The 23,181-nt window shown below is 45.3% G+C and overlaps 1 long non-coding RNA gene across 2 annotated transcripts; it reads right to left on the reverse strand.

The window, feature by feature from the left end:
* Positions 1–731: 731 nt before the first annotated feature.
* LOC140609351 (uncharacterized) lies at positions 732–19,187 on the reverse strand. Of its 2 annotated transcripts, none has more exons than XR_012011235.1 (6): positions 18,724–19,187; positions 5,725–5,861; positions 4,219–4,281; positions 2,785–2,982; positions 2,074–2,129; positions 732–1,377 (listed from the first exon to the last, which is right to left on the reverse strand). It is a non-coding gene; the product is annotated as an uncharacterized lncRNA (long non-coding RNA). The 2 variants fall into 2 exon arrangements; XR_012011234.1 differs by lacking the exon at positions 18,724–19,187 and adding an exon at positions 18,454–18,708.
* Positions 19,188–23,181: the final 3,994 nt, after the last annotated feature.

Raw genomic sequence — 23,181 nt, forward strand, 5'->3', positions numbered from 1 at the left:
CTAACATAAAGATGCTAGGACTTATGTCTACAGGAAGTCAGGATGCAGGACGGTCCTGCCCTGACCTCAGCTCGTACAAAGAAGCATGTCTAGAAGTCAGCTTTCAACTAGCTGCGTTCTTATGGCAGTGAGAATGTAGCAGTATTCTAATTCAGGAGGTTCCAAGATTACCACTCTCCTGCACCTGGAGACACCTTCCAAGCCTGCATTATTCCACTTGCGTCTCACAAGCTTCTGACAAACGGCTCTGGTGAAGATGATCAAAACTCATTCTGCAGGCAGTGGGAACTGTGAGGGACTGGGTGTGAGCTCAACTCTCAGAAGAGAGACTCTTTTGGACTCGGGGTTCAGCTAGCTTCTCAAGTATGGAAATTAGTATGTAGCACCTGTCTAAGACAGGAATTACTAGGAAGTCGCTGGATTGAGCTTGGAGGCACTAGTCTTGTGTGCCAGGACTTTCCACTTACCTCTCACAACACTTCAGTCATGCATCGAGCCTAGGCCTTTTAGCAGTGAAGTGTACCTGCAGGCAGGATGTGGGAAATACAGGCCATAAGCTCAACTCTCAAAAGTGTGTACGCCTGGGAAGCAGATGTCTGCTACCCACTCATTCATGGGAGTTAGAAACTAGCTACACTCTTTGAAGAAGGCCGTTTGAAATCGCTGTATTCAATTCAGATAATCGGGAGTACGGGTCTGAAACTTCCACATGCATTTCACCAACCTCTCCCAGCACCTAACATAAGCATATTAGCAGGTACGTGTATGGGCAGGCAGGATGTGGGAGGGTCCTTCCATGAGCTCAGCTCTCAGAAGGAAGCATGCCTAGAAGCCAGCTTTTTACTAGCTCGTTCGGATGGCCGTGAGAACGTAGCAGCATTGTAAGGCAGGACGTTCCATGAATACTGCTCTACTGCACCTGGAGACACAACCATTGAAGCCTGCAGCTGGCCCTTGCATCCCATGAGCTTCGGACAAACATGTTTAGTGGGGATTTTTGTAACTGCATCTGCAGGCAGTGTGGAACTGGGAAGGACCGCGTGTCAGCTCATCTCTGAAAGGGAAGTTCCCCAGAGAGAGAGCTTTCAGCCAGGTACTCAGGTTTCAAAGTTAGTATGGAGATCCCATCTGAGGGAGGAATTCCTCAGAATTCGCTGGATGGAGCTAAGAGACACTTGCCTCTCACAAAACTTGCATCCCGTATCGAACGAAATCCTTTAGAAGCATAGCGTACAGGCGGTCAACCTGTGGGAGTTTCAAGTCCTAAGCTCAATCCAAAGGAGTGTGCATGCCTGGGAGGCAGCTGTCTGCTAGGCGCGAAATTGACAAGGCAGACACTTGGTTCTCACTCCGCTCCTCTCCTGCATACACCAAATGCTGTGGAAGTGGAACGTCCATGCAGTCAGGATCGGGGAGGTACAGGCCATAAGCTCAACTCTCAGAAGTGTGTACGCTTTGCAGGCCGATGTCTGCTAGACACTTATCGAGGCGAGGTATACCCGAGCTACACTCTAATTGAACAAGGACATTGGCAATCCCTGTATTGAACTCAGATACACGTGAGTAGAGTCCTTACACTTCCACTGGCATTTCTCCAAATCTCCCAGCACCTCACTTAAGGATGTTAGCAGCTATGACTATGGGCAGCCAGGATTCGGGAGGGTCCTGCCCTGAGCTCAGATCTCACAAGTGAGCAAGGGTAGAAGCCAGTTTTCCACTAGCTTCGTTCTAATGGCCGTGAGACCATAGCAGTCTTCTAACACAGGAGGTTCGAAGAATACCACTCTCCTGCACCTGGAGATACCTTCCAGGCCAGCATTATTCCACTTGCGTCTCATAAGCTTCTGACAAACGTCTCAGGTGAAGATGTTCAAAACTCATTCTGCAGGCAGTGTGGAACTGTGAGGGACTGGGTGTGAACTCAACTCTTGGAAGAGAGATGCTTTTGGACTCGGGGTTCAGCTAGCTTCTGTCGTATGGAACTTAGTATGTAGCACCTAAGACAGGAATTACTGGGAATCGCTGGATTGAGCTGGGAGGCACTAGTCTTGTGTGCCAGGACTTTCCACTTACCTCTCACAACAATTCCGTCACGCCTCGAGCCTAGGCCTGTTTGCAGCGAAGGGTACCTGCAGGCAGGATGTGAGAAATACAGGCCATAAGCTCAACTCTCAAAAGTGTGTACGCCTGGGAGGCAGATGTCTGCTACCCAGTTGTACATGGGAGTTAGAAACTGGCTACACTCTTTGAAGAAGCCCGTGTGAAATCGCTGTATTCAACTCAGATAATCGTGAGTACAGGCCTGACACTTCCACAAGCATTTCGCCGCCCTCTCCCAGCACCTAACATAAGCATATTAGCAGTTACCTCTATAGGCTGAAGGATGAGGGAGGGTCCTGACCTGAGCTTAGCTCTCAAAAGTAAGCATGCCTAGAAGCCAGCTTTCTACTAGCTCGTTCTGATGGCCATGAGAACGTGACAGCATTGTAAGGAGGTATGCTTACAATGAATACCGCTTTACTGCACCTGGAGACACAACCTTGAAGCCTACAGCTGGCCCTTGTGTCCCATGAGCTTCTGAAAACCAGTCTAGTGAGGATGTTCATAACTGCATCTGCAGGCAGTGTGGAACTGGGAAGGACTGCTTGTAAGCTCATCCTGCAGAAGGAAATTCCGCAGAGAGAGAGCTTTCAGCTAGGTACTCAGGTTTGGAAGTTAGTATGTAGCACCCCTCTGAGGGAGGAATTCCTCAGAAGTCGCTGGATGGAACTAAGAGACACTTGCCTCTCGCAAAACTTGCGTCCCGTATTGGACGAAATCCTTTGGAAGTGAAGCATACAGGCCGTCAGCATGTGGAAATACAAGCCATAAGCTCAATCCAAAGGAGCGTGCATGCCTTGATGGCAGCTGTCTTCTACGCACAAAATTGACAAGGGAGACACGTGGTTTTCACTCCGCTACTGTCCCGGATACAACGAAATGCTGTGGACGTGGAACATACAGGCAGTCAAGATGGGGGAGGTACAGGCCATAAGTTGAACTCGCAGAAGTGTGTTTGCTTTGCAGGCCAATGTCTGCTAGACACTAATCGAGACGAGGTATACAGGAGCTACACTCTAATTGAACATGGATATTGGAAATCGCTCTATTGAACTCAGATACATATGAGTACAGTCCTGACACTTCCACTGCATTTCTCCAACCTCTCCGAACACCTAATATAAGGATGTTAGCAGCTACGACTACGGGCAGGCAGGATGTGGGAGGCTCCTGCCCTGAGCTCAGCTTTCAAAGGAGGCATGCCTGGAGGCCAGCTTTCTACTAACTGCGTTCTGATGGGCATGAGAACGTGGCAGCATTGTAATTCAGGATGTTCCATGAATACCGGTTTACTGCACCTGGAGACACAACTCCGAGAGGGAAGTTCCCGAGAGTGAGCTTTCAGGTAGGTTCTCAGGTTTGGAAGTTAGTATGTAGCTCCCATCTGAGGGAAGAATTCCTCAGATGTTGCTGTATTGAAAAGAAAGAAAAGAAAGAAAGAGAAAGAAAGAAAGAAAGAAAGAAAGAAGGAAGGAAGGAAGGAAGGAAGGAAGGAAGGAAGGAAGGAAGGAAGGAAGAGTGGCACCTGTGTGGCTCTGTCAGTTAAGCTTCTGCCTTAGGCTCAGATCATGATCCAGGTCCCAAGGCAGGCTCCCTGTTCAACAGAGAACCTGCTTCTCCCTCTCCCTCTTCCCCTCTCACTCATGCTTTATCTCTACTCTCTCTCTCAAATAAATAACATCTTTGAAAAAGAAACAAACAAACAAATCCACAAGGAAGAGAAATTGCCCATGTAGAATAATTTCAAACAATTTGTGAAGACATTCCACCCTCAAGTTCATGAGCATAGCTTCCCACTCTTAAGTGTGGAATACACATAGTAACTTCCATCTACAAAATATAATATGAAAACCTTAAAATAATAATGATAATATAATAATAATAATTAATAATAATAATAATAAAGATCAGTTTACTACTGAGAAAGCTGACAAACACTACTTCAGCAAGATGATCAGATCGATACCAAGACTGATAAATCATGTTGATAGTATCTATCCTTTATATGATATAATGAAAATGGCAGTATATCTCTGTATATAATCCACAAAAACAGTTCAGTCATGAGATAAACAACAGACATGTCCCAACTGAGGGAAATTTTACAAAATACTCTACTTGTCAAAGTGTTCCAGTTCAACAACAAGAAAAGGCTGAAAGACTGTCACAATCCAGATGAGCCTAAGGAAAGAGGACAAATGGAATGTGATTTGAGGATTGGTAACTTAGCAAAAACTAAGGAAATCTGAATAAACTATGGTCTTTGTTTTTTTTTGTCTTTGTTTAATGCTAATTTTTTAATATTGATTCATTAGCTCATATTTGTACCGTACTAATATAAGATATCAATAATTGGAGAAATTGAGTGCAAGTGCATGCGAATGCTCTGTACTATCTTCTCAGTTTCCCTATAAATCTTTGTTTTTTTCCTAATAAATAAGATTTATTTTGAAAATTGACTTAAATGAACCAGGCTCCAAGTGTGAAGACATTTTAAGAATCGTTGAATTAACTTTTTCCTTATTCTTAAAGAGTTCCTTTGATGGAAACAATTAAGAATTTTAGATCAAAGGAAAGAAAAACACTTAAGAACACGTATAATGCCTCCTCAACCTGAAAAGCAGGAAAGGATAATAAACAGCAAAAATCAGATAAAAATACTTCTAGTATAATAGACACCATATTGCAAGTGCATTTAAAATTAGCAATGCATAACATTTATTTCCTTGACATTTGACTTCCAAAGAGTTCAAAGTGTTTCAGTGTCAGTTGAAACAGGGGAAGAATCTCAGGGAAGGATCCTTCACATAAATAATAGGACCATTGGTAATAATGTCTCTCAGTTCTTTCCAAATCGATAAAGATGCATTTCCTGATGAGTGACTGAGCTGTGAAGAAAGAGATGAGAAACCCTCATCCCTCTGAATTACTTGTGTCAGAATATTTTGACCATAGTACCACGGATAGTAAATTATCCTTATTAACAGGAAATATGTCTCAGATTGGAATCTGAGCAACCAGATGGGCAGAGAAAAAATGCTTTGACTCGCTCTTCATCTTTTAAAGACAAAGGAGAGCTTTTTTATGTACAAAGTCTATTGTCAAGATAGCCTTAGGGAATAAGAGTCTGCAGCATCGAATCCCCCTGCACATCTGGGAAGCCCGTGCCCCAGGTCTTCCTGATTCGAAATCCCTGGGCCTGTCCCCCAACACAGGCTGCCACGCTGAGGTCATTTGCAATTGCTCTCTTAGGAGCTCTGGGGAAGGGGGAAGGAGCTAGATAGGATGTTACTGGAAGCATGGAGGCCTAGAAAATTAAGGCCATTCCAATTTAAATTCAGTGTTAGCACAAGTCCAGCCATCCCAGGTCCCTGTGAAGAACAGCTGAAATTAACATTACTTCAGTTACCGGAAAAAGCAAAAGTTTACAGCTTAATGTCCTAGAAAGCCCCACAATAGAAACAAAACTGAGTCAAGGCCAAGGACAGGAAGCCTCTATTAGAATGAGAACAGAGCTCAATGCCCTTGAATGTCCCATATCAAAATGTAAACAGAACTTGAGGAATTGCTCCACCCCTTCTGGAGGTCCCTTTAGCCAGCCCTTAATACTAAGCTAAAACCCACCTCGGGGTCCAAGTCCCTGCTCCACTCTGTCCGGTATACTTGCACACAAGCTCTAGCTTGTAAATAAACCCTCATGTGTTTGCATCAGTGTCGGCTTCTCGGTGGTTTCTCGGATTCACAATCTTGGGCACAACACTCTGAGATAAAAAAAAAACAAAGCCAAAAGAAGCTCAGACGCAGGTAGAGTAAATGCAGGGTTCTGAGAGAATCGGCGGAGACCCAGGGGCTTGGGAGCTCTTCTGTGGAGGCCCATGCAGACTGGGGGGCAGGATGCTCAGCCCCAGAGCCAGAGGACCCAGAGACCCCACCCGCATCCGGCCAATCAGGGGGGGTCTCAAGGAGCAGCACTGTGCCGCCCACTGGAGGCTAGAGGTGCTGATGCCCACCCCACCTCTGATCCCGCAGGTGCATCTACCACACAGATGTGCACCTGCTAATCAGTGCCAGAGCCCATCCCCAGACCCTGCACAGACCACTCACTGCCACCAATTTGTCGGACCACAGAGGATGCATAGATTCAGCTCTGCCTGGAAAGTAGGATATAGCTTCCTTTGTACTTTGTGCTTTATTGTCATTTATTTTCCTTGATTTTTTTGTTAATTGACTTATTTTAATTTTATGTATGTACCTTATATATTTCTTTCTTTCTTTTTTTTACCTTATATATTTCTTAATTTTACATTCATGGTACTTTAATTGTGTTTCATATTTGGGGTTTAGAATCTTTTGAAATGCAGGCCAAAATAATCTGGTGTTTTTTTTTGGAGAGCAGTTGTTATTGTTTTCCTTGGTTTTTCTTTTTCTTCCCTCTCTCTTTTCTGGAAAAGGTAATGAAATGGAGAAATTCACCTCCATAAAATAACATGAGATAGTACTCACAGCCAGGAAGTCCATCAATACACATATATGATGTCTAACTACATTTTAAAACAATGATTATAAAGATAGCAGCTGGGCTGGATAAAGAGCACAGAAGAAAACTAGAGAATCCCTTACTGTAGAAGTAAAACAACTAAAATCTAGTCAGGCCAACGTTAAAAATGCTATAACTGAGATGCAGTCCCACGTGGAAGCCATAAAAACAAGAAAGGTTATGGACCACAGAGACAGACATAGGGAAGTCAGCCACTTATTAAAAAATAACATTCATATCTTAGGAGACTCAGAAGATGAAGAGAGAGAACAGATGGGCCTTGCTCAGCCATTAAAAATGACAAATACCCACCATTTGCTTCAACGTGAATGGAACTGGAAGGTATTATGCTGAGTGAAGTAAGTCAATCAGAGAAGGACAAACATTGTATGTTCTCATTCATTTGGGGAATATAGATAATAGTGAAAGGGAATATAAGGGAACGGAGAAGAAATGTGTGGGAATATCAGAAAGGGAGACAGAACATAAAGACTACTAACTCAGGGGATCCCTGGGTGGTGCAGCGGTTTAGTGCCTGCCTTTGGCCCAGGGTGCGATCCTGGAGACCCGGGATCGAATCCCACATCGGGTTGCCGATGCATGGAGCCTGCTTCTCCCTCTGCCTATGTCTCTGCCTCTCTTTCTCTCTCTCTGTGTGTGTGACTATCATAAATAAAATTAAAAAAAAGACTCCTAACTCAGGGAAATGAATTAGGGGTGATGGAAGGGGAGGAGGGCGGGTGGTGGGGGTGAATGTGTGATGGGCACTGAGGGGGGCACTTGATGGGATGAGCACTGGGTGTTATTCTGTATGCTGGCAAATTGAACACCAATAAAAATAAAATTATTATTAAAATAAAAGAAAGAAATAAATAAAGAAGAAAGAAATAGAAAGAATGAAAGAAAGAAAGAAAGATGAAAGAAAGAAAGAAAGAAAGAGAAAGAAAGAAAGAAAGAAAGAAAGAAAGAAAGAAAGAAAGAAAGAAAGAAAGAAAGAAAAAGAAAGAAAGAAAGGAGTGGCACCTGGGTGGCTCAGTCAGTTAAGCTTCTGCATTAGGCTCAGATCATGATCCAGGTCCCAAGGCAGGCTCCCTGTTTAGCAGGGAACCTGCTTCTCCCTCTCCCTCTGCCCCTCTTGCTCATGCTTTTTCTCCTCTCTCTCTCTCTCTCATATAAATAAATAACATCTTTGAAAAAGAAACAAACAAACTCAGAAGGAAGAGAAATCACCCATGTAGAAGAATTTCAAACAATTCGTGGAGACATAACACACTCAAGTTCATGAGCATAGCTTCCCACTCTTATGTGTGGAAAACACATAGTAACTTCCTTCTGCAAAGTATATTATGAAAAACCTAAAATAATAATGATAATATAATAATAATAATAATAATAATAATAATAATAATAATAAAAGAATCACTTTATTACGGAGAAAGCTGACAAACACTACCTCAGCAAGATGATCAGATCGATACCAAGACTGATAAATCATGTTGATAGTATCTATCCTTTATATGATATAATGAAAATGGCAGTATATCTCTGTATATAATCCACAAAAACAGTTCAGTCATGAGATAAACAACAGACATGTCCCAACTGAGGGAAATTTTACAAAATACTCTACTTCTCAAAGTGTTCCAGTTCAACAACAACAAGGAAAGGCTGAAAGACTGTTACAATCCAGAGGAGCCTAAGAAAACAGGAGGACAAATGGAATGTGATATGAGGGATGGTAACTTAGCAAAAGCTAAGGAAATCTGAATAAAGTATGGTCTTTGGTTAATGCGAATATTTTAATATTGATTCATTAGCTCATATTTGTACCATACTAATATAAGATATCAATAATTGGAGAAATTGAGTGCCAATGCATGCAAATGCTCTGTACTATCTTCTCAATTTCCCTATAAATTCCCTAAATTCCCTATAAATCTTTGTTTTTTTCCTAATAAATAAGATTTATTTTGAAAATTGACTCATTTCTTGATGAGTGACTGAGCTGTGAATAAAGAGATGAGAAACCCTCATCCCTCTGAATTACTTGTGTCAGAATATTTTAACCATAGTACTACGGATAGTAAATTATTCTTAGTAACAGGAAATACGTCTCAGATTGGAATCTGAGCAATTAGATGGGCAGAGAAAAATAACTTTGACTCGCTCCTCATCTTTTAAAGATAAAGGACAGCTTTTCTATGTACAAAGTCAGTTGTCAAGATAGCCTTAGGGAATAAGAGTCTGCAGCATCGAATCCCACTGCACAGCTGGGACGCCCATGCCCCAGGTCTTCCTGATCCCAAATCCTTGGGCCTGTCTCCCAACACAGGCTGCCAAGCTGAGGTCATTTGCAATTGCTCTCTTAGGAGCTCCAGGGAAGGGGAAAGAGCTAGCTAGGATGGGACTGGATGCAAGGAGGCCGAGAAAATGAAGGCCTTTCTACTTTAAGTTCAGTGTTCGAACAAGACCAGCCATCCCAGGTCCCTGTGAAGAAGAGCTGAAATTTACATTACTTCAGTTACAGGAAAAAAACAAACAAACAAACAAAAGTTTACAGCTTAATGTCCTAGAAAGCCCCACAATAGAATGAAACTGAGCCCATGCCAAGGGCTGGAAGCGCCTATTAGAATGAGAGCAGAGTTCAATACCCTTGAAGGCCCCATAACAAAATGTAAACAGAACTTGAGGAATTGCTCCAGCCCTTCTGGAGGACCCCGAGACAAGCCCTTAAAACTAAGCTAAAACCCACCTCGGGGTCCAAGTCCCTGCTCCGCAGTGTTGGGTGTACTTGGACACAAGCTCGAGTTTGGAAATCAACCCTTGTGTGTTTGCATTGGTGTCAGCTCCTTAGTGGTTTCTTGGATTCGCAATCTTGGTCACAACACCCCCATGTCCCCTCCCACCTTGGTTGAACCGCTATCCCTTCCCACCCAGGGTGACACTCAGTCACCTCCCTCCCTACAACAGCTTGGCACAGGCAGTCACACATATCCCATGGGCACGGTGGGCACTCTCACCGTCCCTGGCCTCCCAGAGGAAGGAAGGAGGTTTTGGCAGTACCCACTCCATGGTGGCCCCAGGGCTCCCTGCCCAGGACAGACAGGTTAGGGTCTGTGTCCCTGACGCCAGCTCCTCCTCCCCGGTTTTCCCACAGAAAATGAAGGAGGAGGCCCTGGTCTCCTCTAGGGACATCACGCTGGGGGACCTGGACGTCAACAGGATATTCAGCAGTCACGTCATGTTTTGGGACTACTATGGGTTAGGGTGAAGCTGAGGGGCCAGGGGGATTGGGACCCAGGAGGACCGGGGGCTTCTGGGTAGGGAACATGGGGCTTCAGAGCCTGGGAGAAGAACAGCAGCCAACAACACACGGCTGCATGGTAGGTTGTTGGGGATGAACACTGTGCCCCCACCCTCGGGGTCTCAGGGATGAGGAGGTCACTAGGACTGGGCCTCCAGGGATTGCCATGTTAGCTGAACCCCAAAAGGGTGAGGGACAGCCCCCTGAAAAGCAGGGGGCTGGGGTGGGGGCCGTCGGGCCAGTAAGGGGACCTGGGGGCAGGGTGCATGGCCGTGACTGGAGGAAGACACACATCGATCTGATGAGGGTCGGACGGGTCAGGGTGATACCCACCCTCAGGACTTCATATATTTCTAAATTCTATGCATTAAATTTGAGACAATTTGAAATTTGTAAACATACATTGTATGATGACCCCCAGATAATGCCCCTGGTCCAGCCAGGGCCCTGTACTCACCACACGGGGCCCCAGGGGCAGGTGTCACAGCATACCCCAGACTGGGGTCGCCTTTATCTGTGGACGTCTCAGTGTGCATCTTAGAGAAAGAGGATGCCCTGTGTCCGCCGGCCCCCCACACCATCCTCCCATTCCCCAGACCCACACCATCCCCTAACATCATCATCCCCCATGGCATAGACCCTACACCATCCCCCTCACACACACACAGCCTCACACAATCCCCACCCGCACTATACTCAAACACCATCCCCCCTACACCATCCCCCACACCCCACCACCATCATACCCATGCCTCCACACCATCGGCCCTGAGCAAGGACCCAGTGCAGCTGCACCCTGTGGGACATGCTCAGACTCCCCGGGGTTCTCTGGATACCCTGCTCCCATCAGAAGCCTGGGTGTCTCATTGAGTACCAGGGGTGGCAGGGAGGAGGGAAGGCAGCGAGCCCTGGACAGTGTGTGTGCAGGAGAGTGGTGCAGAGGACACACTGTGCCTGCCTCCACCCTCTGTCCCTCCTGGATGGTGGGACACCCTGCACAGGACACCAGGCCCTAACCCAGAGGGACCTGGGCTGACTTGGGCCCAGGCTCTGTGGGCGCTGGGTTGATTTGAGCCCACACCAGTCCCAACTCAAAGACTAATGGAATCAGGCCCCCATGGCCCTCGACAACCCTGGATTCTGGCGCCGGGCTCAGTGAGCCCTCTCAAAGCTGGATGTGGCCTACTGGGCCCTGGACATGTCACACAGATACAGGTCGCTTATCTAGGGCAGCCCTGGGGATCCCAGGACACACCAGTGTGGGGAGTGGAGGGGTAAGCCGGTGGGCCACACCCGCACCCACACCATAAGGCAGGCTCCTCCAGGTGCTGGGACCCTAGAGGGCCCGAGGCCGGGGTCCAGCTGCCCTGCGGGGACCCAGAGCAGGAGCCCATGAGCTACAGGTCCAGGTCAGCTCTGCTGTCCTCAGAACCGTCACTCAGGCTGAAACCTCAGGACACATGCCCCCACCCAGAGTCCACACATGCTCCCAGGTGGGAGACTCCAGCACCAGCCCACCCACCCCGTGTGATTCTTGCTCCCACTTAAAGGACAGAAAGGTCTCCTTCTCCAGGGGAAGGCACGCACCCACGGCTCTGAGCCCGTTTGCTGTAGAAAGTCAATAAAGTGATGTGGTGCAAAAATGCACAGCCAGCCCATTTTTGTGTCTCCCAGAACTCTGTGAACGGGGCGTAGAGAGACCCCCAGAGAGGAGGAGGGGGCACCACCTAGGCCCCAACCAGCCCCTGCAGGGCCACCGCCAGGCAAACACAGCTGACGTCCCCACGTGTCTTTCAGGGAAGGCCTGACCCACTGCCGGACATGGGAATGTGGCCGAGCCGGAACTTCCAGCTCAGCTGACCCTCCAGCTGAAAGTTCCTGCACGAGTTAGCCCCGGCGTAACCAGGAGAGCTCATCTAGCCGCCAAGCGCCAGCATCAGAAATGATATTCTGACAAACATTTTGGTTTTTTTTTTTTTTCCATTTTGGGGTTTTGGGTGACCCAGACAGAGGATCCGATAGCTGCATGGGATAGCTGCATGTGATAGACACACATGCACCTCAAAACCAACAAAAGTCAGAATCCCCCCAATGTTGTCAAACAGCAGCCAGATGGTTACATACACTAAGCCGTGGTCCCCAATAGGATACATGGAAAACGCTATAAGCCATGACTGCAGAGGTGCTGGAGGCACGTAGATGTGCCTGCTTGTGTTCCAACAAGGAGGGCAGAGGGGCAGGAAGCATCCTCCGGATGGGGGGCACTCCTAGGAAAGGACATCAGGTCCCTATGAAGGCTACGGAGGGTGAAATCTGTCCTCCTCTCTTTCTGCTTCTGGTTTTCCTCCTAAATGCCATTTTCCTCAATCATATTAGCAAGAATTTTTTTTTTTGTTTTTAAATTTCTTTTTATTGGAGTCTAATTTGTATGAATTCTTTCTTCAGCAAGTGTGTCATTCAGGAGGGAAAGAGAGATAAAGATTTTCCCAGACAGGCAACATATAAAGGAGTTCAGGACCACTTAACCAATCCAGTAAGGAATTTTAAGACGGACTCTTCTAGTGGGGGAAAAAGAGACAAAAAGCAACAAAGACGAGAAAGGCCCAGAGAACGTCACCAGAAACACCAACTCTTCCGGTAACACAAATGCACAAAGTTCATATCTTTGAATAATCACTCTGAATGCTGATAGACTAAATGCTTCAATCAAAAGATATAGGGTATCAGAGTGGCTTAAAAAGCAGGATCTGGGATGCCTGGGTGGCTCAGGGTTTGACCCTCTGCCTTTGACTCAGGGTGTGATCCTGGAGTCTGGGATCGAGTCCCATATTGGGCTCCTGGTGGGGACCCTGTTTCTCTCTCTGCCTAATTTTCAGCCTCTCTCTCTCTCTCTCTCTCACACACACACACACACACACTATCATAAATAACATTATTATTAAAAAACAACATCCATCTGTACGCTGCCTACTAGAGGCTCACCTTAGACCTATAGACACCAACAGATTGAAAGTCAGGGGACAGAAAATCATTTATGATGCTAATAGATATCAAAAGAAAGATGGAGGACCCATACTTATATCAGACAAACGAGATTTGAAACCAAACCCTGGGGGACACCTGGTGGCTCAGTGGTTGAGCATCTGCCTTTGGCTCAGGGTGTGATCCTGGGATCCCAGGATCGAGTCCCACATCAGCCTCCCTTTGGGGAGCCTGCCTCTCACTCTGCTATGTTCCTTCCTCTGCTTCTCTGTGTATCTCATGAATAAATAAGTAATTTAAATTTCAAAAAAGAAAGAACAAATACTGTAAGAAGAGATGAAGAAGGGCATTATTTCATAATTAAAAAGACTCTCTATCAAGATCAAACAACTAAATATTTATGCTGCCAACATGGGAGTATCTAAATATAGAAACCACTGTCGGTGGGAATGTGAACTGGTGCAGCCACTCTGGAAAACTCTGTGGCAGTCCCTCAATGAGAAAAAAATAGACCTGCACAACGACCCAGAAATTGCACTGTTGGGGATTTACCCCAAAGATTCACATGCAATGAAATGCCGGACACCTGCACCCTGATGTTTATATTAGGAATGTCCACAATAGACAAACTGTGGAAGGAGCCTCGCTGTCCATCAAAAGATAAATGGATACAGAAGATGTGGTTTATGTATACAATGGAATATTACTCAGCCATTAGAAATGACAGATACCCACCATTTGCTTCAATGTGGATGGAACTGGAAGGTATTATACTGAGTGAAGTAAGTCAATCGGAGTAGGACAGTGTGTGTTCTCATTCATTTGGTGAATATAAATAATGCTGAAAGGGAATATAAGGGAATGGAGAAGAATTGTGTAGGAATTATCAGAAAGGGAGACAGAACATAAAGACTCCTAACTCTGGGAAACGAACTAGGGGGGCTGGGAGGGGAGGAGGGCGGAAGTGTGGGTGAATGGGTGATGGGCACTGAGGGGGACACTTGATGGGATGAGCACTGGGTGTTATTCGGAATGTTGGTCAATTCAACATCAATACAAAATAAATTTATTAAAAAAAAAAGATCCAACAACTAAATATTTATGCTGCAACATGGGAGTACCTAAATATAGAAACGAATTAACAACAAACATACAGGAACTCACTGATAATAATACAATGACAGGGGTTTTAACACCCACTTATGGCAATGGACCGATCGTCTATGCAGAAAATCAACAGGGGAACAATAGCCTTGACACACTGGACCACAGGGACTCAACAGATATAGTCTGAACATTTCTTTCTAAAGCAGAATACACATTCCTTTCAAGTGCACATGGGACATTCCCCAGAACAGATCATATCATGGCCCACAAATCAGACCTCAACAGGTACAACAGGTACAAGAAGGTTGATATAACATGCTGTACATTTTCGGAACACGATGCTATGAAACTCGAAGTCGACAGTAAGAAAAAAAAATTGGACAGACAAAAAATACATGGAGATTATGAACATCCTACTAGAGAATGAATGGATCAACCAGGAAATTAAACAGGAAATTTAAAACAAATGAAAATGAAAATATGTTTTTCCAAAATTCTGGGATGTAGCAAAGGCAGTCCTAAGAGGTAAGTACATAGCAATACAGGACTACCTCAAGAAACAAGAAGTCTCCAATACACAACCTAACCCTACACCTAAAGGAGCTGGAAAAGAAATAGCAAACAAAGCCTAAAGCCTACAGAAGAAGGGAAAAAATAAAGATGACAGCAGAAATAAACAATACAAAAACAACAAAACAGTAGAATGGAATAACGAATCTAAGAGCTGGTTCTTCAAAATAATTAATAAAATGGATCAAGCTCTAGCCAGCTTTATCAATGAGAAAAGAGAAAACACCTAAATAAATAAAATAACAGATGAGAGAAGAGAGATCACAATCAACACCAGCAAAATTAGACAATTATAAGGGAATACTATGAAATTATACGCAAACAAACTGGAAGACCTGGAAGAAATGGACAAATCCCTAGAAATGTGCAAACGAGCAGAACTGAAATAGGAAGAAATAGAAAATGTGAACAGACCCATAACTAGCAAAGGAATTGAATCAGCAAGGTACCTGGGTGCATCAGGGGTTGAGCATCTGCTTTGGCTCAGATCATGATCCCGGGGTCCGGGGGAATCATGTCCAACATCAGGGCCCACTGGAGACTCATTTTCCCTCTGCCTTTACCTCTGCCTTTCTGTGTCTCCCATGAATACATAAATAAAATATTTAAAAAAGAAAAAAGATAAAAAGTGAGAAAGGACCCAAATAAAATCACAAATGGGAAAAGAGAAATAACAACCAACACTAGAGAAATAGAAACGATTATAAGAGAACATTATGAAAAATTATATGCCAGCAACATAGAACCTGGAAGAAATAGATCAATTCTGGAAATATATAACATAGCAAAAATGAAAAAGGAAGAAATAAGGAACTTGAACAGACATATAACCAGCAGAGAAATTGAATAAGCAATCAAGGATCTCCCAACAGGAGACGCTTAGATCAACAGAACAGAATGGAAAGCCGAAACAAGATACAAACCTGTAACTCTGTGATCCATTAATCGACAACAAGGCAGCAAGGAATATCCAATGGCACAAAGACAGTCTCTTCAACAAACCCTAACCCTGACCCCAAGAAAAGAACAAATAGTGTTGGGAAAACCAGGCAGCCACATGCAGAAGAATCAAAGTGGACCACTTTCTTACACCATATATATAAAAAATAAATTCAAAATGGATGAAAGACCTAAATGTGAGACCTGAAACCATATACAAAGAAGAAAAGATAGGCAGCAACGTCTTTGATATTGGCCATTGGATCTTCTTTCTAGATATGCCTCTGACGTGAGGGAAACAAAAGCAAAAATACTATTGGGACTTCATCAAATGTAAAAGCTTCTGCAAAGTGAAGGAAACAACCAAAGCTAAAAGGCAACATACAAAATGAGAGGAGATATTTATAAACAACCCATCCAATAAAGAGTTAGTATGCAAAATACATAAAGCAAACATAAATCTCAGCATCCTAAACACAAATTATCCAACTACAGATGGGCAGAAGAGATGAATGGACTTTGTCTCTGACAAGACATCCAGATGGCCACCAGACACACGGAGAGACACTCAGCATCACCCATCATCAGGGAAATGCATACCACAATGAGATGTCACCTGACAGCCGTCAGATTGGCTAAAATTAACAGCACAAGAAACAACAGGTGTTGGTGAGGCTATGGAGAAGGAGAGCCCCCTTACACTCCTGGTGGGCATGCGAAAATGTACAACCACTGTGGAAAACAGTGTGGAGGGTCCTCGAAATTTTAAAAATAGGGGATCCCTGGGTGGTGCAGCAGATTGGCACCTGCCTTTGGCCCATGGCGCAATCCTGGACAGCTGGGTTTGAATGGTACTTCGGACTCTTGGTGCATGGAGACAGCTTCTCACTCTGCCTGTGTCTCTGCCTCTCTCTCTGTGACTATCATAAAAAAATAAAATAAAAAGAAGTTAAAAATAGAGCTAACCTATGATTCAAAAATTGCACAGCTAGGTATTTACCACAAGGATACAAAAGTAGTTTAGTAGATTGGAAGAGGGACACGCAGCCCAGTGTTTGCAGCTGTGTTATCAACAAAAGCCAATCTGTGGATACAGCCCAGATGTCCATCAACAGATGAATGGGCAGAGACGATGTGCTAAATATACACACTGTGACATCACTGGGTCATCAGAAGGGATGAAATGAAGCCATTTAAAATGATGTGGGAGAAGTGGAAAGGACTTACGCTAAATGAACTCAGTCAGTCAGAGAAAGACAGATACCAAATACCATACAATGGCATTCACATGTGAATTTTAAAAAACCAAACAAACTGGCAAAGGGGCAGAGGGGGGGATGAGAGAAGCAAAACAAGATACACACTCTAACCAAAGAGAATAAACTAATCAACACCAGAGGATGGTGGGGGAAAGGGGAATCAGGGCATGGGGATACTGGAGGGCACCTGTGACCAGTACCAGGCGTTGTATCCAAGGGTTGAATCACTATGTGGTAAACCTGAAAGTATATCATACTGTGTTTACAAACAGGAATTCAAGTAAAACTTTATTTTTTTATTTTTTTTTAATTTTTTTTTAATTTATTTATGATAGTCACACAGAAAGAGAGAGAGAGAGAGGCAGAGACATAGGCAGAGGGAGAAGCAGGCTCCATGCACCGGGAGCCCGACGTGGGATTCGATCCCGAGTCTCCAGGATCGCGCCCTGGGCCAAAGGCAGGCGCCAAACTTCTGCGCCACCCAGGGATCCCTCAAGTAAAACTTTAAAATGATAATTGGTAGGATTGATGAAACATGTGCACACAAGAGATAAAATCAGAAAGGCAACTGAAAATCCAAATAGAGTATTTAGAGGCACAAATCCCCTCCTTAGCTCAGCTCAGGAGAAGCCTGCCATGTCTATTCTGACCCCAGCAGAAGCCTGGATTTTGATTCTCTGGGGAGGCCACTGACTTGGTGGAGTCAGGCTATCTTTGAACCCAAAACCTAAATAGAGTGCATAAAACTAAACTGCCCAAGATACTAGGAGTCCCAGTGAGGCACATGCCAAGACCCAAAGTCTAACCATACACAGACATAACCCTAACCCTACACTTAATCCTAATGTTAACCTAAACCTTAAACAAGATCCATCACTAATCAAAAACCAAACACAAACCCCAAGACCAAAACACATTCACTAAACCTTCCTGCCAACCCTCACCCTAACTCCTAAACCTATTCTAAACCCTTAGGCCTGACCCCTAAATTAAATCTAAACCTAAGCCTACCCTCTAACCCTAACCTTAACTTAATATACTCAAATCCTATTCCTAACCTTAACCAGTACCCTAACCCTAACACTCTAATACTAATCCTATCTCATACCCCAAACTGTACCCTAACCCGTACCGTAAAACTAACCCCTAACCCACTCCCTAACTGTATCTCTTACCCTTTTCCAAATCCGTACCCTGACCCTGACCTGAACCTAAACCTAACCCCTAACCAAACACTAACCCTAACCCTAGCCCTAATCCCTATCTTAACCCTAACCCTAACCCTCGCCCTAACCCTAAACCTAGCCCTTCTTTAACTCTAACCCCTAACCCTTAACCCTAACCCTAACTCACACCCTAACCCCTAACCTTAAATGCAAACCTAAGCTCAACCCTAACTCTAACCATAACCCTAACCCCAACTCCAAACCTCCTGCCCTAATCCCTAGAGCCTAAACCCTAACCCTAACTCTAAATCCTGTCCCTAACCCTAACCCCCATCCTAACTCTTAACTACTGACCCTTACACTTATGCCTCACCTAACCTCTAATCCGTAACCATAAGCATAATCATAACTCCTAACATCTAACCTAAGCCTAACCACCAACTGCCTCCCCTCCCCTGACCCTACCATTTATTCTACCCATTCACTTACCCTATGGTTGTGAGTAGTCCCTTCTGATATGGACGTGGCCCCCAATGGCGCCTCCAGAGTCCTCCACGGGGTCCTGAGTAATCCAGGATCATGTGAGTGCGGACGTGGCCCCACATGTTCCTGAGTCATAGTCAGCAGGTCCTGAGGACGCTGGGTCTCCTATGACTGTGGACTATGCCTCACATCCTCTGGAAACCTCACAGCAGGTCCTTAGGAGGCCGGGGGGTCCTGTCAGCCTGAGCATGGCCCCACATCCCCCAGAAAACTCACCGCAAGTCCTGAGGAAGGGCTCCTATCAGCATAGACACATCCCCATACGTCCCAAAGCCAAAGTGCAGGTGCTGAGGATGATGGGGGTCCTGTCACTGTGAATGCGGCACCCAGCTTCCAGAAGCCTCAACTTATGTCCGGAGGGGGCCTGGAGCTCCTGCCAGAGTGGAAGCGGTGCCACATATTCCTGGAGTGTCCCCCTGGGTCCTGAAGCAGCTCAGGGGCTCCTGTCAGCGTAGATGCCGGCCCACAATTTCCTGAAGCCTCCCCGAGGACCTGAGGCGGCCCAGGCCTCCTGGCAGCGTGATGCGGGCCCACATCTTCCTGAACCTCACTGCTGGTCCTGAGGAGACCAGGGCTCCTGTCAGCGTGAACGCGGCCCAATTTCCCCATGAGACTTCCCGCGGGTCCTGAGGAGGCTGGGATTCATCACCGTGGACTCGTCCCCATGTCCTCCTCAGGCCTCCCCAGCACAGGCAGTCTCCTGTTAGTGAAGGCAGAGGAGGCCTACTGCACATGCGCACCCCTGGGTGGGGCCTGGAGTCGGGCGCCCCCTGCGGGACGCTCAGGCGCTGCAGGAGGCCATGCAGGAAGAGTCGGGTGCTCCACAGGCCACACCTGCCTCATCCAGGTTCCAGCTGTGGCCTGTTAGCTTCGGAAACATCTCACTGAAATGGAGCCCAACACCCGGATTCCCCAGAAATACTTAAAGATAAGGAATTGTAGCCACAGGACACGAAATGAAATGTGGACCAGACTTTTACCACGTCCTGCAAAACTCACTCAACCCTCTTCCACTGTGGGTGGGACTGCGGGCTAGTGTAGCCGCCCTGGACAGTGTGGAGGCTCCTCAGGAAGTTACAAATAGAGCCGCCCTGCGACCAGCAGGTGAAAGGCCTGGAGCTCACTCCGAAGATACAGATGCAGTGAGACTCGGGACACCTGCACCCCAATTTCCACTGCAGCCGGGTAAACAATAGCCACACTGTGGGAGGAGCCTTGGTGCCCTCGGGCAGATGATGGATAAAGAGGACGGGAGATAGATGATGGTCATAGAGAGAGGAATGGTACTCAGCTATCAAAGAGAAGGAAATCTTGCCATTTGCAATGATGTGGATAGAACTAGAGAAATCATGTTAAGTGAAATAAATCAGTCGGGAAAGAGAATGACCGTGTGGTGTCATTCATAGGTGGAATTAAAGAAGCAAAGCAGATAACAACTTTAAAGGGAAGGAAAAACAAATATGATAAAAACAGATGCAGGAAATACAGACTCTTAATGATAGGAAACAAACTGAGGGCCGCTGGAGGTTGGGGATAACAGGGGACCAGCATGAAGGAGGGCACATGATGTCATGAGCACTGCTGTTATCTCCAACTGGTGAATCCCTGAATTCTTCCTCTGAAAGTATAATACACTATACATTAATTAATTGGGTTTAAATTAAATTAAGTTAAAAAATCATTTGTATCAGAGCACATTTCCTTCTAGACTCTCAGTTTTGCTCATTCAGCTTATACCGGGACCACCCACCGTGGGTCCTGTTTGTCTAAATAGGCTCCATGCCTCATCCATGGCCCAGCCCAGGGCTAGAACTCATGACCCCTGAGATCAGGACCGGAGGTGAGGTCAGGAGTCGGATGCTTAACCAACAGAGCCAGCTGGGGGCCCGAGAACCACACTGCTTTATCCTGTGTCTCTGTGACATCATTTGAAATAGGAAAGTGCTGCGTTCTGCTCTCTCCTGCTTCTCCAATACTGATTTGCTGTCCGGGGTCATTTGTGGGGGCAGATGGATGTTATGGGTTTTTTTTTTACTATTTCGAAGATCTGCCACCATGATTTTGATAGGAGTGACATTGAATCTGAGGTTGGATTCAGGAACTGCGGACATTTTCACAAGATGAGGCTCTCACCCAACGAGCCCAGGATGGCCTCCCAGAGCCTGGTATGGCTCAGTGCAGAAGTCTTGTGCTCCTTTGGTTCAGTCTCATTATTAATTCTCCTTGATGCTCCTGAGAAGGGAGTCACAACTTCATTTTTTTCCTGACTGCTCATTGTCGGGACACAGCAAGGCTACTCTGCTCTAGGGTCAGTTTGTGTCCGTGACTTTACTGAACTCACTCCTTAGTTCTAACAGGTTTTGGTAGAGGCTCTCGGGTTTCCTTCTTCTAGCACCGCATCTTCAGCATATAGGGACAGTGTACGTCCCCCTTCCAGGTGTGGAACCTTTGCTGTTTACAGTTTAATGACCTAGAAAGCTCCACAATAGAATCAAAACTGAGCCCAGGACAAGGACAGGAAGGCCCTATTAGAATGAGAACAGAACTCAATGCCCTTGAAGGTCCCATATAAAATGTAAACAGAAGTTGAGGAATTGCTCCAGCCCTTCTGGAGGTCCCCAAGACCAGCCCTTAAAACTAAGCAAAAACCCACATCGGGGTCCAAGTCCCTGCTCCACTCTGTCGGGTATACTAGGACACTATCTTGATCTTGTAAATAAACCCTCATGTGTTTGCATTCGTGTCGGCTTCTCAGTGATTTCTCGAATTCGCAATCTTGGGCACAACAGACTGAGATAAAAAACAAAACCAAAAGAAACTCGGATGAGGGCAGAGTGAAAGCAGGATTCTGAGAGAAGCAGCAGAGACCCGGGGGCTTGGCGGCTCTTCTGTGGTGGGCCTGCAGACTGGGGGGCGGGATGCTCAGCCCCAGAGCTAGAGGACCCAGCGTCCCCACCCGCATCCCTCCCATTAGCACGGAGTCTCAGGGAGCAGCACAGTGCCACCCGCTGGAGGCCGAGGCGCTGAAGCCCACCCCACCTCTGACCCCACAGGTGCATCTCCCAGGCAGATGTGCACCTGACAATCAGCGCCATGGGCCATTCCCAGACCACGCACAGACCACTTGCTGCCACCAAGTTGTTGGACCGCAGAGGCTGCAGAGCTTCAGCTCTGCCTGGAAAGTAGGGTCTAGCTTCCTTTGTACTTTGTGCTTTATTTTCATGTATTTTCTTTGATTCTAGTTTATAAATTGCCTTATTTTAAATTTTATGTATGTACCTTATATATTTCTTATGTTTAGTTTCATGGTACTTTAATTGTGTTTCTTATTTTGGGATTTAGAATCTTTTAACAAGCAGGCCAAAATAATCTGGTGTTCTTTTAGGAGGGCAAATTTATTGTTTTTCTTGGTTTTTCTTTTTCTTCCTTCTTTTTTTTTTTTTGGAAAAAATAATGAGATGGAGAAATTCACCTTCATAAAATAACATGAGGTAGTACTCACAGCCAGGAAGTTCATCCATTCACATATATGATGTCTAAATACAGTTTAAAACAATGATTATAAAGACAGCAGCTGGGCCGGAAAAAGAGCACAGAAGAAAACTGGAGAATCCCTTCCTGTAGAAATAAAACAACTAAAATCTAGTCAAGCCAAAGTTAAAAATGCTATAACTGAGATGCAGTCCCAAGTGGAAGCCTTAAAAACAAGGAAGGTTATGGACCACAGAGGCAGACATAGGGAACTCAGCCACTTATTAAAGCAATAACATTCATATCATAGGAGACTCAGAAGATGAAGAGAGAGAAAAGGTGGGCCTTGATCAGCCATTATAAATGGCAAATACCCACCATTTGCTTCAACGTGGATGTAACTGGAAGGCATTATGCTGAGTGAAGTAACTCAATCAGAGAAGGACAAACATTGTATGTTCTCATTCACTTGGGGAATATAAATAATAGTGAGAGGGAATATAAGGGAAGGGAGAAGGAATGTGTGGGAAATATCAGAAAGGGAGACAGAACATAAAGACTCCTAACTCTGGGAAACGAACTAGGGGTGATGGTAGGGGAGGAGGGCTGGGGTGGGGGTGAATGTGTGATGGGCACTGAGGGGGGCACTTGATGGGATGAGCACTGGGTGTTATTCTGTATGTGGGCAAATTGAACACACACAAAAAAATAAATTTATTATTAAGAAAAAAAAAAGAAGGAAGAAAAAGTGGCACCTGGGTGGCTCAGTCAGTTAAGCTTCTGACTTAGGCTCAGATCATGATCCAGGTCCCAAGGAAGACTCCCTATTCAGCAGGGAACCTGCTTCTCCTTCTTCCTCTGCCCCTCTCGCTCATGGTTTTTCTCTCCTCTCTCTCTCAATTAATTAAATAGCGTCTTTGAAAAAGACACAAACCCAGAATGAAGAGAAATCTCCCATGTAGAAGAATTTCAAACAATTTGTGCAGACATTCCACCCTCAAGTTCATGAGCATACCTTCCCACTCTTATGGGTGCAATACACATAGTAACTTCCTTCTATAAAATATATTATGAAAAACCTTAAAAATAATGATAATATAATATTAAGAATAATAATAACAATAACAATAAAGAATCACTTTACTATGGAGAAAGCTGACAAACACTACATCAGCAAGATGATCAGATGGATACCAAGACTGA

The sequence above is a fragment of the Canis lupus genome, chromosome 18 (assembly GCF_048164855.1).
Source record: "Canis lupus baileyi chromosome 18, mCanLup2.hap1, whole genome shotgun sequence".
Lineage (NCBI taxonomy): Eukaryota > Metazoa > Chordata > Mammalia > Carnivora > Canidae > Canis > Canis lupus.